Here is a 14,881-nt window from a genome sequence, read left to right as displayed (position 1 = left end):
TGAGGCCAGGAGGAGGCCCCTCCGATGCCTCGCTCCACAGAGCACTTCCATTCCGCGGAAATTCCTACAAAATCATCTCATCTTTCCCGTCATTTCCCTTTCTGTGGTCATCATCTGGCTCTTACATTGCCACCTGAGCTTTGCACTGACCTCCTCCCAATCTTTTCTGGGACAAAACGGTGTGAATTCATTTATTTCATTCTACGCATTCATTTAACAAACACTTCCTGGGCACCGCATGAGCTGTGGAGGGGATACAGCCCTGATAATCAAGCAAATAAAAATAACCGATGCTTCCTAAGTTAACATTTACACCATGTCTTAAGTTCTACACACAAGGGACAAACCACACCTGCTGTCTCTTTATGACCCCGAGTCATCTAACTAACCAGAGCTCTAGGCATCGGGCAGACACTTAATGATATTGATAAAGTGAATGGCGATGCTCTAAGCATGCTGATGGGGTATAGCTGTTCTCCAACACCGTCAGTTTCTACTGCATGGCAAAGTGCATCAGCTATACCAGCACACACATCGGCCATGCAGCTCCTCCCTTCAGGATTTCCTCCCCATTTAGGTCACCACAGAACACTGCGCAGAGTCCCCTGTGCTACAGAGGGGGTTCTCCTCAGTTATCTACTTTATACAAACTATCAATAGTGTGTATATGTCAACCGCAATTTCCTAATCCATCCCACGCCTCCGTGGTATCCATACGTCTGTTCTCTAAGTCTGTCTCTACTTCTGCTTTGCAAATAAGTTCATCTAAGCCAATTTTTTTTCTAGATCCACCTGTATGCATTAATATACAATACTTGCTTTTCATGGCTACCTACTCCAGGATACTTGCCTGCAGAATCCCATGGACAGAGGAGCCTGGTGGGCTATGGTCCACAGGGTTGCAAATAGCCGGACACAACTGAAGCGACTTAGCACACACATACGGATGCCAGTCTCTAGATGCATCCGTGTTTCTGCAAACGGCAGTTTCGTTCCATTTCATGGCCGAGTAATGGCCAAGGATCCTGCCTTATCTGTTTACTTTGCTTTATGTATGATCCCTGGAGACTTAGCCTCTGTTGGGAGTCATGATGAATCCTTGAGCTAGTGCAGTTGGGAATAAATCACTTCCAGAGATCAGGTTACTACCCAGAAGGAAAGCCATGAAAAGACACAGATGAGCAGAAGATCTGCTAACACCATGAAGAAGCAGAGAAAGGAAGCTTGCCATATTTTGCTTGGGAGCCCCAAACTGCAGCCCCCTTGCCTATGCCTGGGGCATTCCACAGTACCTAGAATAGACATCCCACGGTCAGCGGTGTTAATTTAAAACTCGAGCGCTCATACAAAAATTAGAGAATGACCTTGCTCCCTGGTCCTATTCATTTTCCCTGTTCATCAAGTAGACGAGTCAGGTGGACGGGAAGGGGGAACGCGGAGGAGTCCTAGTTCTTTCTCTAAACTCTGTTGAGCGCTGATTCAAAGGAGGGAGGAGGCAAAGAATCTGGGTGAATCTGAAGCTGTAACAGCAGAGGAAGATGATGTGAAGAGTAAAGGAGACCATGGGTTTGCCCAAGAGTCAAGCTGAAATGGAAAGTTCCTTTTAGCCTTTAATACATTGCATCTCCTCTTAGGCACTTAAGGACTTATTCTAGTCCTGTCCGTGGGATTTGGGCATCAGGAAGAAAGGCTTTTATTAGCTTACAGAAGAACTCAGAGAGGCACTGACGTGGTCATTGTTTCTCATGTCCATTAGCTGATGAATGAGCAGACTCTAATTTGCAATCCATTTGTTTCTTTAACCTGACTTATTTGGGGCTCTTAACACCAAATTAAGTTTTGAAAACCCAATAATTTGGTTTAAGAATGAACACCAATCTAGGCATTTTGTGTTTAGTAAAAATCTGTTTTCCTGTGAGGAGTCACTGAGGAGAAATTTGGAAAAGAAAACATCCCACGAAAGGCTGGTGTTAATATTACATTATGTTGCCATTTATCCCCCAGATTTCAGGCAGAAAGGGGTCTTCTCACAAGCTGGCCACAGCGTATCCTCTGCATGTTGCTTGTATTTACTCACAGGCAGGTTGCCTGGTTCTCATTTCCGAGGCAATTTGAACAAGGTACCCAAGGGCTAAAACGACTTCTAAGATGCACTTCCGATCTCCAGCTGGTGCTCTTCAATCCACGTGACCAGAGGGGAGAATGGGACAGCGAACGACAGGGTCTGTATATATTTGCCCTTTAAAAATTCCTGCTGTGGAACTTATCAACCCCCAAGTCGACAGCGTGGACTCACTGCACATTTACCAGTAAACTGCCAGATTAACAACAAAACTCGGTCCTAAAAATTATCGTCCAGCAACACTATTCTGGTGAGGTTTATCTGTTTGTTTCTTAGGCACTTGCCTGCACAGATCACAGCTGTCTTAAGGAAAGACAAGGTGCCAAGAGGTGTTTGAGATGAGGCTGAGAAGCCGACAGAGAAAACAAGTCCAACGGCAAAAGGAAGCAAATAACCCGGTGGAAGAGGCAGAGCTCACAGCCCGCCTGGTCGCCCCCTGGAGCCCGGGGCGAGGGCGTGTGGGACTGCTGACTCTGCCCTCATGCCTGATACCCCCATACCTGATACCTGGCCCTTCTGCTGGGACCCTCAGGCTCACACAAGACCAGCAGCGAGAGGGGAGGGTGTATGAGCTCAGGGGATACACCAGTGCTTCACAGACAAGTCCAGACTCCCACTGTCCATAAGGGTTCAGCCTCACAGTGACTCAATTAATGCCCTCGCATTTAATGAACAACCTGTCCACTGAATTCTGGGCATGTTCTCAGAAGGTGTTTTCAGTGTTAGGTCAGATAGAACCCTTAAAAAGACACTGTCACTTGTAAGCTGTGTGGCCCAGGACAGGTGACCGGACCTCTCTGATCCTGGGAAGCCTCACCTGCCACCCTGGCGTTGCTAGGAGGTGTTCTGCTACTGTGTCATTTCTGAGGTTTGCTCTTCTTCCCTCATATATTTGGGGGAGGGATGAAAGCCCCCTCCAAGGATCTGACCTGGGAAAAATGAACAAAATGAAGTCGCTTGGCTGTTCCTTGCTTTGCAAAGGGCAGGGGTCCCAGAAATGTGTCTTTTCTTTGGAAAAACTCCTTAATTTGACTTTTTCGCTGTTGTTGAGAAAGGCTTCCTGGCACCCAAGGCAGGACCTCGGAGAGGAGGGATGCCTAGCAGGCTAAAGTCTTCTGCATAATGACCCTGAGTAAACAAGTTGTTTGTTCTTTCCTCTGGGAGAGGGGACTGTACAGGAGCCCAGGATGTTGAGAGAACTAAAGGGTCTGAACACAGAAGAGAAGCCAAGAGACTGTCCCCGCCGGGACCGATGGGGGTCAGTCTGAGAAGAAGCCAGAAAACAAAGCATTGAAAAGGCCACCGGACTGTTGTTAGGACCTGAGGTCACGTATATGCTTCTGGGTGATCCCACGCAGCTGAAAGATTCCCGTGTAGGTGGGGACACCCCATGGCCCTCATGGGGTGGCTTTGAGTGACTCGTGGAAGCAGGGCATGTTAAGGACTTAGCACATTTTGCATGTAAAATCAATAAATGACAAGGACAGAAATTACGTTGTCATTGTTGTTCATTCACTAGGTGGAGTCTGACTCTTTATGACCCCATGGACTGCAGCACGCCACGCTTCCCTGCCCTTCACCATCTCCTGGAATTCGCTCAGACTCATGTTTATTGAGTTGGTGATGCCATCCAAATATCTCATCCTTGTCACCCTTTCTCCCCTCGCCCTTCAGTCTTTCCCAGCAACATAAGCGAGGTGAACAAATCTAGAATCAGGAGCTTCTCTACCATCTATTAGATTCTCCCTATTAAAGCAGGAAAATAGAATAAGCTACGTCATATACGTATACTTGTGATTTCTTTCAACGGCAAGAGTTACCACAGACAAAGAATCTGGTATCGTTCCATCAACCAGAAGTTCATTTACCCAGAGTCCTGGGCCATGAACACTCAACCGCTGAGTCATCGTTCAGTCAAGTCATATTCACAGAAATTCTGTCACATGCCAGACGCTCTGCTCCATGAGGGGAACAGGACAACCACAACAACACACTCACAGCCCCAAGAAGCGTGCTTTCCAGGGTAGGGCAGCGCTTGCGCTGAGCTGCTCAGTCATGTCCGACTCTTTGCAACCCCATGCAGCCCGCCAGGCTCCTCTGTCCTTGCAGACTCTCCAGACAAGGATATTGGAGTGGGTTGCCATGCCCACCTCCAGGGGAATCTTCCTGACCCGGGAATTGAGCCCAGGGTAAGGCAGAGACGGAAGCCAACAGCTGAATGCAAATTAGACGCACAGTGGGCACAGGGGTTGGAGATTACACTCCATCGTGGACAAGATCAACTGATTCATTTTATAGTAATTAAGATGGTGATCAGTGTTTGAAAAGATGTCAATGAGAATTAATTAGCCTCTAGTAGACTGATGAGGGTAAGGACTTGGGATAATTTAATTGAGACAATAAATGATAACGTCAGTGCTTGTAGGAGGGTCACTGCATTTCAAGGATGTAGAATCTCTAATTAATAGAGCTCTCTGGTTTGCTTTAAAAAGACCATTCTAGACTCAGAGGAATATCACCCCTGGGTTCAACAGCTGCAGTAAAGTGGGGCTTACGGTACTTCACAGGCTGCTTAATTTTCATGAAAGTAAAATAAACCAAGGCTGGTTAGTCCCAGTTTGCGGGCGTGGGGGTGAAAGTACTCTGGACGTTCCCCTGTCAAGCAGACCACCTGCCCTGCACCCTGGTCTGGTTTAAAAGTGGGCCTTCAGCAGGGCATGTCCTGAGCGATGTGGGGTGGGGGATGTTCAGAAGAAGCTGCCTAGTCAGGCCTGGAGCCCTAGAGCAGCCACAGAACATTCTGAAAACTGTCTCTCCACCTCACTGAGGATGCAACATACCATGTAAATCTCACTTGAGATGTCTTTTCTCCAGGAAAAAATGTGCATGCATGTGTGTGTGTGTATTTTCATATATCCAAAAAAAGCCTGTCTTTCTGTAATGCAAAAAAACAAAGTTGAAATAGGATTCCACTCTTTGCTTCTGCCAAGGGTCTTCATTCAATTCAACAAAACTGAGGCTGTATCTAAATTTCCCAGGGAAGAGGCACTTGCCAACTGAAAAGTGAGTAAAAGATTCAGAACGCGCCTCTCTCTGCCGGGAGCGTGTTGGCCCGCCTAAGCCTGAAGAGATGCAACTCCTGAAAGCAGGTATTACTACCAGCAGAAGGGCGCCCCTCAGACAGAGGACCAAAAGCAAATGAGCGTGATGTCTGCAGAGGATTCGGGGCCTCTGAAGGGAGGAACCAGGCTTGTCCCCCTCTCGACCCCAGTCACTCCTTTAGCTGCTAATGAAGCACGTCCATGCTTGCAGAGTGGGGACCCCAAGGCTGGGGACTCTAAGACAATAATTCAGGTGATGCTCGGATGGAACTTTTACAGAGTTCTGCAAAGAGCAACCGCTTCTCCTTGGGAAAAGTCAGAGAGAATTTATTTTGGATCAAGCCATAGAGAGTGAATGAGGGTTTCTGAAGCACTGAAGTATTGAATAAAAGCACTTTCATATACACAGAGAGAGGCAGAACAGAGAAAAAAACTAAGTTATTGAATGTAGCTATTCTTCTCCTTTGTTACATTACTATTATTGTTTCTCTGCCCTGGGCACCAACTGCTGCAGGTATTCATAACTCCAAGGGACGGTTAGCAGATAATCGTTCAGCTCTCACACTGGAAGTGTGGGCGTTGCATTAAGAAGAAGGCAGGATGATGCAGACAGGGGGATGCTGAAAGCACCTCAGTCTGAGGTTACATCCGGGAGCACCGGTGGGAACAGGCTTCACTGCCCTCAGACAGTCTGAGGCATAGCTGGCCTCATGCCGGACAACTGGGTTTCTCCTCCCCTGAGCAAGGGGAGATCTCAAAAACTACAACAGAAGCGGAGGAAGTATTCAGTGAATCGGGGCTTTACCCAAACGTGTATCTAATTGTATTTCAGCTGTTTCTCTTGGGCTTTAATCAGGCACAGGGATACTCTTCAATGTGCATTCTACATGATGACTTCAAATGATAACTATGCTTACTTCCATCTGAACCGAGCCACGAAAGAGCATTTTCACTTTGTGAGACCTGTCCTCTCTGGGCATGCTCTGCGGTGACAGCTGACCGATGGGTACAGGTGGCACCACACAGCCCTCAGGGAACTTTCTGACTCTGCAATTCTAAGGACTTGATAGTTTCAATTGAAAAATGTCGCTTTCAAAAGGCAGCAGAAATAAATACCCAAACTGTTTTAACCTGGAATCCCCCCTTCATTGAACCCCCGCTGAGCTTTAGGAAAAGAAATCCATCTGGTCTTTCAGAATAACAATGGAGAAGAGGAGAAAGTAAATATGGAAATCAGGCTGCTTTGAGGTTTGTGCACTATCTCAATTTTATCTTCTAAAACAAATACTTTCCCAGGATCAACCAGCCAGCTGATATTTCCCTACATTCAAAGGAAGTAATTTTCTCCAATTTTACAGTCTCTCTTGTATCGCATCTGAGAGACAGAGAGGGCTCTTCCCTCACGGCGCCTGGATTAAGGGAAATGAGAACCAACAAACAGTGGAGAGACTCCAGAGCCAACAGCCACCGCGGGCTTTCGCCACATCCCACTGAAGTCGAGAGAGGGGACTGGGAGGCCAGGCCTTGCCTGGAGCTTGCAGACAAGCCGATCCACCCCCGGGAGCAGCTTCTGCCAACCAGCCCCAGGCCCGGCTGAGTCCTGAAGACCCCGGGCAGGGAGAGCAGGTCCCCCGAAGGGTGCCTCGGCTTGCTCAAGCCACAGGGTGCGGGCTCGCCAGCCCGTTGCCAAGGTTCAGCCCAGGCCGCCTTCCTAAGAGGGAATCTGCAACAGCAAACATGCTTCCTGAGAAGGTGTGTCATCCGGGAGTCTCTCCGGGTGCTGTGGCTTCAGGCTACCTGTGCAGAGTGGCCGACCCCACAAATACAGAGGGAGACTGTTTTCCTGTTGTTGGCAAGTGTGATGAACAGAAAGAAAAAGGCTTCTGCATCACCGACTCAATGGACATGAATCTGAGCAAGCTCTAGGAAACAGTGGGGGACAGAGGAGCCTGGTGTGCTATAGTCCACGGGGTCGCAAAGGGTTGAACACGACTTAATGACTGGATAACAGCAGCAAATACAAATACCACACCCTGTTTTGGGAATTAGCCTCCCCCGATTACAGTCTGAAACAGGGTTTGTAACCTCAGATATGCAGATGACACGACCCTTATGGCAGAAAGCAAAGAAGAACTAAAGAATCTCTTGATGAAAGTGAAAGAGGAGAGTGAAATAGTTGGCTTAAAACTCAACATGCAGAAAACAAGATCATGGCATCCGGTCCCATCACTTCATGGCAAATAGATGGGGAAACAACGAAAACACTGACTTTATTTATTTTTTTGGAGGCGGGGGGGGGGGGTGGTGGTTCCAAAATCACTGCAGATGGTGACTGCAGCCATGAAATTAAAAGACACTTGCTCCTTGGAAGAAAAGCTATGAGCAACCTAGACAGCATATTAAAAAGAAGAGACATTACTTTACCAACAAAGGTCCGTCTAGTCAAAGATATGGTTTTTCCAGAAATCATGTATGGATGTAAGAGTTGTACTATAAAGAAAGCTGAGAGCTGAAGAACTGATGCTTCTGAACAGTGGTGTTGGAGAAGACTCTTGAGAGTCCCTTGGACAGCAAGGAGATCAAACCAGTCAATCTTAAAGGAAATCCGTCCTGAATATTCATTGGAATGACTGATGCTGAAGCTACAATATTTTGGCCACTTGATGGGAAGAACCAACTCATTGGAAAAGACCTTGATGCTGGGAAAGATTGAAGGCGGGAGGAGAAGGGGACGACAGAGGATGAGATGGTTGGATGGCATCACTGACTCGATGGACATGGGTTTGGGTGGACTCCGGGAGTTGGTGATGGACAGGGAGGCCTGGCGTGCTGCAGTCCATGGGGTTGCAAGGAGTCGGACGTGACTGGGCGACTGAACCGAACTGAACTGATGTACTGAGACATTAACATGATCATGGAAATAGACATGTATTTACATTGAAATGCATTTATGATAATATGCTATAAACTTTCCCCCATGTAATAAATATGGTCAGCATTGTCCCACAAATTATATCTAAAAGGATAAATATGAAAATGTAATTTTATTACAGGGGGTTTATTTTTACCCTTTTATTTTATTTATTTATTTTATTTATTTATTTTAAAATAGCATTCTCTGTTTTCTACTTTAGTACAATAAGTATGCAACTCAGGTATAATAAAGATTTTGATACGACACACACCTAAGCTCTCAGGGTGCTGTTTCACTGCTCTCTACCCTTCAGTTCCAACAGATCACACTCATGCCTTCTGTTTCTCCGAATCGAACCCTTTCTCTCTGGCCACCGCCCTCTCCCAAGAGCCAGCATTGCCTGGTCCGACGCTGTTCCCTGCTGGGCTTGTGGATGGCTTTCCCCTGTGGCTGCACACTGCTGATGAGCATCCCAGGTCGGGCTCTGCTGCGGGGCCTCTGTGGCTGCTGTTACACACGGAACATGGGGACCCTCTCCCCCAGGGAGCTTACCCGAAGGGGTCCCACAGTCAGATGTCTGCTTAAACCAATTTCATCCGAAAGAACTTCCCACCGTTCCACGGAAAGTTAGCAGGTCCATAAGCTTCCTTATCTTTAAAAGTCAGCTGTTTAAGCCGCAAACGGGAAAGTGTTCCAGAAGGGCCAGCAGATGGCCACAGACTGGGTACTTTGCTAAAGATTCCAGACACAGAAAGGCAGAAACAAAGGCACTCCACCCAGTCACGTAATGATTCCCGCCTTGAACCAGAGCCATGACCCGAGGGGCCACTGCGGAGCCCGCGCCTGGCCCCGCCTGCTGCCGCGCCCGCCTCCAGCCCTGCATCCCTTACGTGAACTGAGGACAACACGGCCGCGGTCAGCCAGGACGGTCCGACTGAGGATAAGGCGGACACTGCGCATTCTGAAGGCAGAGCTGGCAGAAGTTCTTGACGGATTAGATATGAAGAACAAGAAAAAGAGTGGGGTCAACGATGACTCCAAGTCTTTCAGCCTGTTCTGCCAGAAGAACAAATTTCTCATCAGCTGATTTGGGAGTGGCTGTGGATGGGATTTTCCAGGTGGCGTCAGTGGTAAAGAAGCCGACTGCCAATGTAGGAGGCATAAGAGATGTGGGCTCCATCCCTGGGTCGGGAAGATCCCCTGGAGGAGGGAATGGCAACCCACTCTGGTATTCTTGCCTGGAGACCTGGACAGAGGAGCCTGGAGGGCTGCAAGCATGGGGTCGCACAGAGTTGGACAGGACTGAAGCCACTTAGCACCTGGATGGTGTGGGGGCTTTTGTTTTTTTTTTTTTTTTTGCAAGAAGGGGGTGAACTCATATTTGGTGATATTTAAGTCAGGGTTGTACGTCTGTGAGACAGCTGAGAACTTCAGGGGAGCGGTCTGATCTGTAGAATAAGTTAGGGGCCATCAGTAGGCGGAGAATATTTTACGTCATGAGACTAGATGAAAACACGGAGGGAGTGAGTGTGGACACCAAGAGAGAAGGGGAAGACCGAGACCCAGGCCCACCAACATCAGACGTCAGAGACAGCAGCTCAGGAGGTGGAGACAAGGCCTAGAGAACGCGATGACACAGAGGTCAGGTGAGAAAGCTGGAGCAGGCGGGAGGGAGGACTGTGTCAGATGCTGCTAGCGGTCAGACTAAGAAGAGGTCTGGGATGTGGCCATGGAATTTAGCACCCTGGAGGTTCCTGGTGACCTCGACAAGAGAAGAATCAGGGAGTCCTACGGGTGAAAGCCTAGCCAGAGCGGGCTTAGCAAAAGCTGGAGAGAGTACCTGGAGACGGCACAGCGCCACCCGTTTCAAGCTGCGAAGAGGAACAAGGCATCGGGCAGTGCCTGGCGGGGAAGGTGGAGCCCCGCTGAGTCTTTTGGGTGTTTTTGGAGACCCAAGCAGCAGCATATCTGCTTGATGATGGGAATACTCTAACACAGAGATTAAACATCGACATCAAGAAAAGAAAGCAGATGTGTGCTGCAATTATTCCTCAACTAAGTGAGGCACATTCACCCCTAACTTCTGGAGGCTGAGCACAGACAGGTCACACTGCGGTTTCCGGCCGGGGGAGGCGCAGAGCGCATGGCAGGTGCAGACGCTGGTGGGTAAGGAGATGAGATGGTAGGGGTATTCTTTTTCTTTCTCCTGGTAGGTTTGGGTGGGAAGTAGAACGGGAAGAAGGTTTGAAGGGTTAAGGAGAGAGGAGAAGGTCTGAAACGATTTATCATCTAGGAGCTGGAAAAAATGAGTAGACAAAGAGAGCCCAGGAAAATTGACCCATGGAAGTAAACAGACTTAAACGTCTGAAGTAACCTAAGACTTATCACAGAGGCCACCTCACATCACAGCATCCCAGCACAGCACACTAAGAGATACAAAAGCTTGAGAAGTCCAATGTGGTCACTTACGACAGAAGAATTTATTCAACTAAGCAAATATGGGGTGAGACCACACCCTGGGTAATTTCAGGAAGCATAGACCTCTTCCCTTGCAGGTGGGAGTTTGAGTGAACTCAGAGGTTGCCACTTATACTGCTCTATGCATCTCAATTGGCTAACTCCAGCAAATACCGAGGGAAGTCTACCAGGGTTTCAGGACATGAAAGAATTCAAAGGCTGTTACACCAATCATTTCAGAAAAGGTAGATCAAAAATGTGTCCCCAGGATGAAAATGGGTGAGGAGAAATTTAACTTCAATCCATTTTTTTTTCCTGATAAATAAAATGTATTAGTTCTACATGATTAACTCCAACATTAAACCAAAGATAATATATTTGTTAACTTTAATGGTTAGTTAGTTAGCTAGTTAGTTAGTTAGGTCACTCAGTTGTGTCCAACTCTTTGCGACCCTGTGGACTGTAATCCACCAGGCTCTTCCCTCCATGGGATTCTCCAGGCAAGAATACTGGAGTGGGTTGCCATTTCCTTCTCCAAACTTTAATGGTTAATGTTCACTAAAAAAGTCAAGTCTCTTTCTTGGGGAATAGCACCATTTTTCTTGATCACTTGTGTTCTGCTAATTCAACATAGGCACCAAAGGAATAAGGAGTCCTAAAATAGAGAAGTTAAGAAATGGCAATAATTCTGACATACTCATAACCTACAGTCTTGCTTAAACACACAATGTAGCCAGTGGGGTTGAAGAAATTGGCTGGAGACTTTGCTTCTATACAATGTAGCTATTTATAGACACTAGTGCAGCTGTTTATAGGTTTGAATCTGAATTTTGCTACTTATTAACTGTGTGATAATGATCAAGTCATTTAAACACCCTTGGCTCAGCTTCCTCATCTGTAAAATGTGAATAATGGTGTGTGTGTGCCCAGTCACTTCAGTTGTGTCCAGCTCTTTGTGGCCCCATGGATTACAGCCTGCCAGGATCTTCTGCCCATGGGATTCTCCAGGCAAGAATACTGGAGTGGGTTGCCATGCCCTCCTCCAAGAGACCTTTCAGACCCAGGGATCGAATCCACGTCTCTTAAGTCTCCTGCATTGGCATGTGTGTTCCTTACCACTAGCACTACCTGGGAAGGCCAAGAGAATAACGGTAATTGTGAGAATTAATTGATTTAAAGTGTGCAAAGCACTTAGCCCAGAACTTAAGATGTGGGACCTCCCAGTGGATGATGGTGATGATGATGGTGGTAATATGATGATGATGATGGTGGTGATGGTGGTGGTGGTGTGGTGGTGAAGATGAGATGGCGATGGTGGTGATGATGATGTGATGATGATGATAATGATGGTGATGACAATGGTGGTGGTGATGATGGTGTTGATGGTGATGATGGTGATGATGATGGTGATGATGGTGATGATGATGGTGATGATGATGATGGTGGTGGTGATGATGGTGTAATATGATGATGGTGATGGTGGTGATGATGGTGGAGGTGGTGATGTGATTGATGATGTGATGATGACAATAATGATGGTGATGACAATGGTGGTGATGATGACAGTAATGATAGTGATGTGATGATGATGGTGGTGATGATGATGATGGTGGTGGTGATGTGATGATGATGGCAGTGTTGGTGATGTGATGATGATGGTGTTGATGATGATGATGGTGATGATGATGATGATAATAATGATGGTGATGACAATGGTGGTGATGATGACGGTAATGATAGTGATGTGATGATGATGGTGGTGATGATGATGATGGTGGTGGTGATGTGATGATGATGGCAGTGGTGGTGATGTGATGATGATGGTGTTGTTGATGATGATGATGGTGATGGTGGTGGTGCTGTTGATAGCAAGGAAGAAGAAGGAGAGGAGGTGCAGACAGAGGGGAAAGGAGGAAGAAGAGGAGAAGAATGAGGGTGTTGTAGTGATGATTGTGGTAGATGGCTGTGGCGGAGGTGGTAACTCCAAGTCAGCCAGAGGGAAACTGTTCCATGGGAAAAATGATGTCTTTTTTGGGGTCCAGCAACTTGCCTGCTACATTGCAGACACTCAATAAACACTAATTAAATGAATTAATGTTCTGATCATTTCTAAAGCTCATCTCAGCTCCACAACAATCAACAATCCTATGAAATGTAGGATTCTTTCCCTGGGTTTTCACATTTAGACTTGTAACATTAAAAAATGAACGGATTCTTTATGGTATTTGTAAAACTCACAGTGTAAGGCACAATTAGTCACCACAGAGTCACTTCATTCACTTTAAGCTACTGCATCTTCAAGGAGCAGAAAGAAAGGGGCTGATCAGGAAGAGGAATCAGTGAGAGGAGGAGGGGGCAGCTAGAAAACAGGGTGGTGGGGGGAGTTACGTCCCCTTAGATTTCTGGTGGTGCCTGGTCTCTGCAGAGATCTGACCACTGGGTTAACCTGCAGCAAACCTTCACCCTGGGCCTACAATTACAAAGAGAGACCCCTCTCACACAAGCTCCCGGACATCAAAGGCACGTTTCTGTGAACCACAGGTCATCTTATGAGTAGATTTAACCTGCTGGGCATTTTCTGCCGGGCACAAGGCCACTTCTTATTAACTCCCAACTTTGGGGATAGAATGAAATCCTGGCCAGAAAGCCAGCGCATCTCAGGACCAGCTCCATGCCTTTGCAGCATAAATTAGTTCATGAAAGACCAACACCTTACAATAGCAACCGACACGGGTTCCTGTAGCCTCCAGATCTCTGCCTACGCTTTTTACATTGTCTGCACAAGGAACACTGAGGCAGGCCAAGCCGGAGGCCACGGATACTCTAATCTAAAGGCTTGCCTGTATTATTTGAGCACGCACGGGGTCTTTGCAGGGCCCCCTCCGGCTGCCTCTGAACCCGGTACCTTTAACACCGAGTGTATGCGCCATCTTTGAAACTCCTTCTCGGGAAGAAGGAGAAAATCACATCCTACCTGCGCCATGTGTCAGGGCTACCACCAGTCACTCCCTGGTTTGTCTCCCGAATGATGCTCTGCTCCTTAAGAAGACAGTCATCATCTTTTATTCCCAAGATCTGGCCCAGAGCGTGTGATCAGGGCTCAACCCTCTCTCTGCGATGGGTACACACAAACAGGAAACAGATGCTGCGTCCCCTCAGGACCAAAGGTAAAATTATTTCCTCAAACAACAAAGACCTTGGCTCTATCAATGATTTGGATTTCTGTGTGTGTCTCCTACTGGTATTCACACTACGCTGCTCTCATTTATCCCCAATTCCCTCTTATAAAATACATTCCCTCTGAGATTCAGCTACTCCTTTCATTTTTAAATAAGCAAATCTAAGGGCCAGAAATTAATACGGAAGCCACAGTGAAGGACAAAGGAGAAGCTACTGCCCAGTGGGAGACGGAAGGCAAAGAGTCATTCCTGGTTGATTTTCGACAGTTCATGAAGCATAAATGACATTTCAGAGGAACTGGACAGCAAGAAAATATGACACAGTGTCATTCAACAAAGTATCAGTGGAAAGCACACAAAATGGGAAGGAAGTTAGGAGGCAGGCTTCCAGCTTCAGCTGTGTCACTAACTAGCTCTGTGACCTCAGAGAAGTCACTTAACCTCTCTTGGCCTCATTTACTATAAAAGCCAGGCTGTGAACGAGACCTCCAGTGTTCCACTACAAAGATTCTCTGCCCTGAGGATCAGTTTTCAAGTGCATCCCATGGAAGCTAAGACAAAATGAAAACAGTATCTGTGGAGATAACTGGGGAGGTTCTAGGACCAGACTGTGCAAGAGGGGTGCAGAGAAGCCTGCAGAGGATGGGGAGCAGTCACTTACATCTTCTTTCCCCAGGACTGCACTCTAGCATTATTTCAGACCCAACCAAAGGAAGCAGACTGTTTTGGACCAATGAATGTATTATAAACATACTGCCTTTCACCTCCAGTTCTATGTTGCTTTGTGGTTTAAAAAAAATCCCCCAAACAAGAAAACAAGGTTTCATCTAGACTGAAGTTGGAGAGGAAGATTAACCTCTCCGCGTGTGGGCACTGGACTCTGCTGTTTCCTTCACTAGGCAGCATTCGAGAAGAACCCTTTCAGTTCCTTTTGGCGCCTGGACCCAGTCAGGAGTGAAAACGAGAGGAGTACAGAAGGGAATAAAGAAATGTGGAGAAGGGAGGAAGGCTCAGCTGTCTCTCCTTGTCCTGTTGCTTAGCAACATCTCACGTCTGGGTCTGAGAAGTAACGATTCAGGGAGGCGACCCCGAAGGTCCATTACTCATG

The 14,881-nt window shown here is 47.2% G+C and overlaps 1 protein-coding gene across 1 annotated transcript in view; it reads right to left on the bottom strand.

Annotated features, from left to right (window-relative positions):
- DPP6 (dipeptidyl peptidase like 6) overlaps positions 1-14,881 on the bottom strand; it is a 778,594-nt gene that overhangs the window by 326,945 nt on the left and 436,768 nt on the right. The window lies entirely within an intron of this gene.

Source organism: Muntiacus reevesi, chromosome 6, assembly GCF_963930625.1.
Source record: "Muntiacus reevesi chromosome 6, mMunRee1.1, whole genome shotgun sequence".
NCBI lineage: Eukaryota > Metazoa > Chordata > Mammalia > Artiodactyla > Cervidae > Muntiacus > Muntiacus reevesi.
Note: the sequence above shows the minus strand (reverse complement) of the source record. Positions and strands in the feature narration are given on the sequence as shown.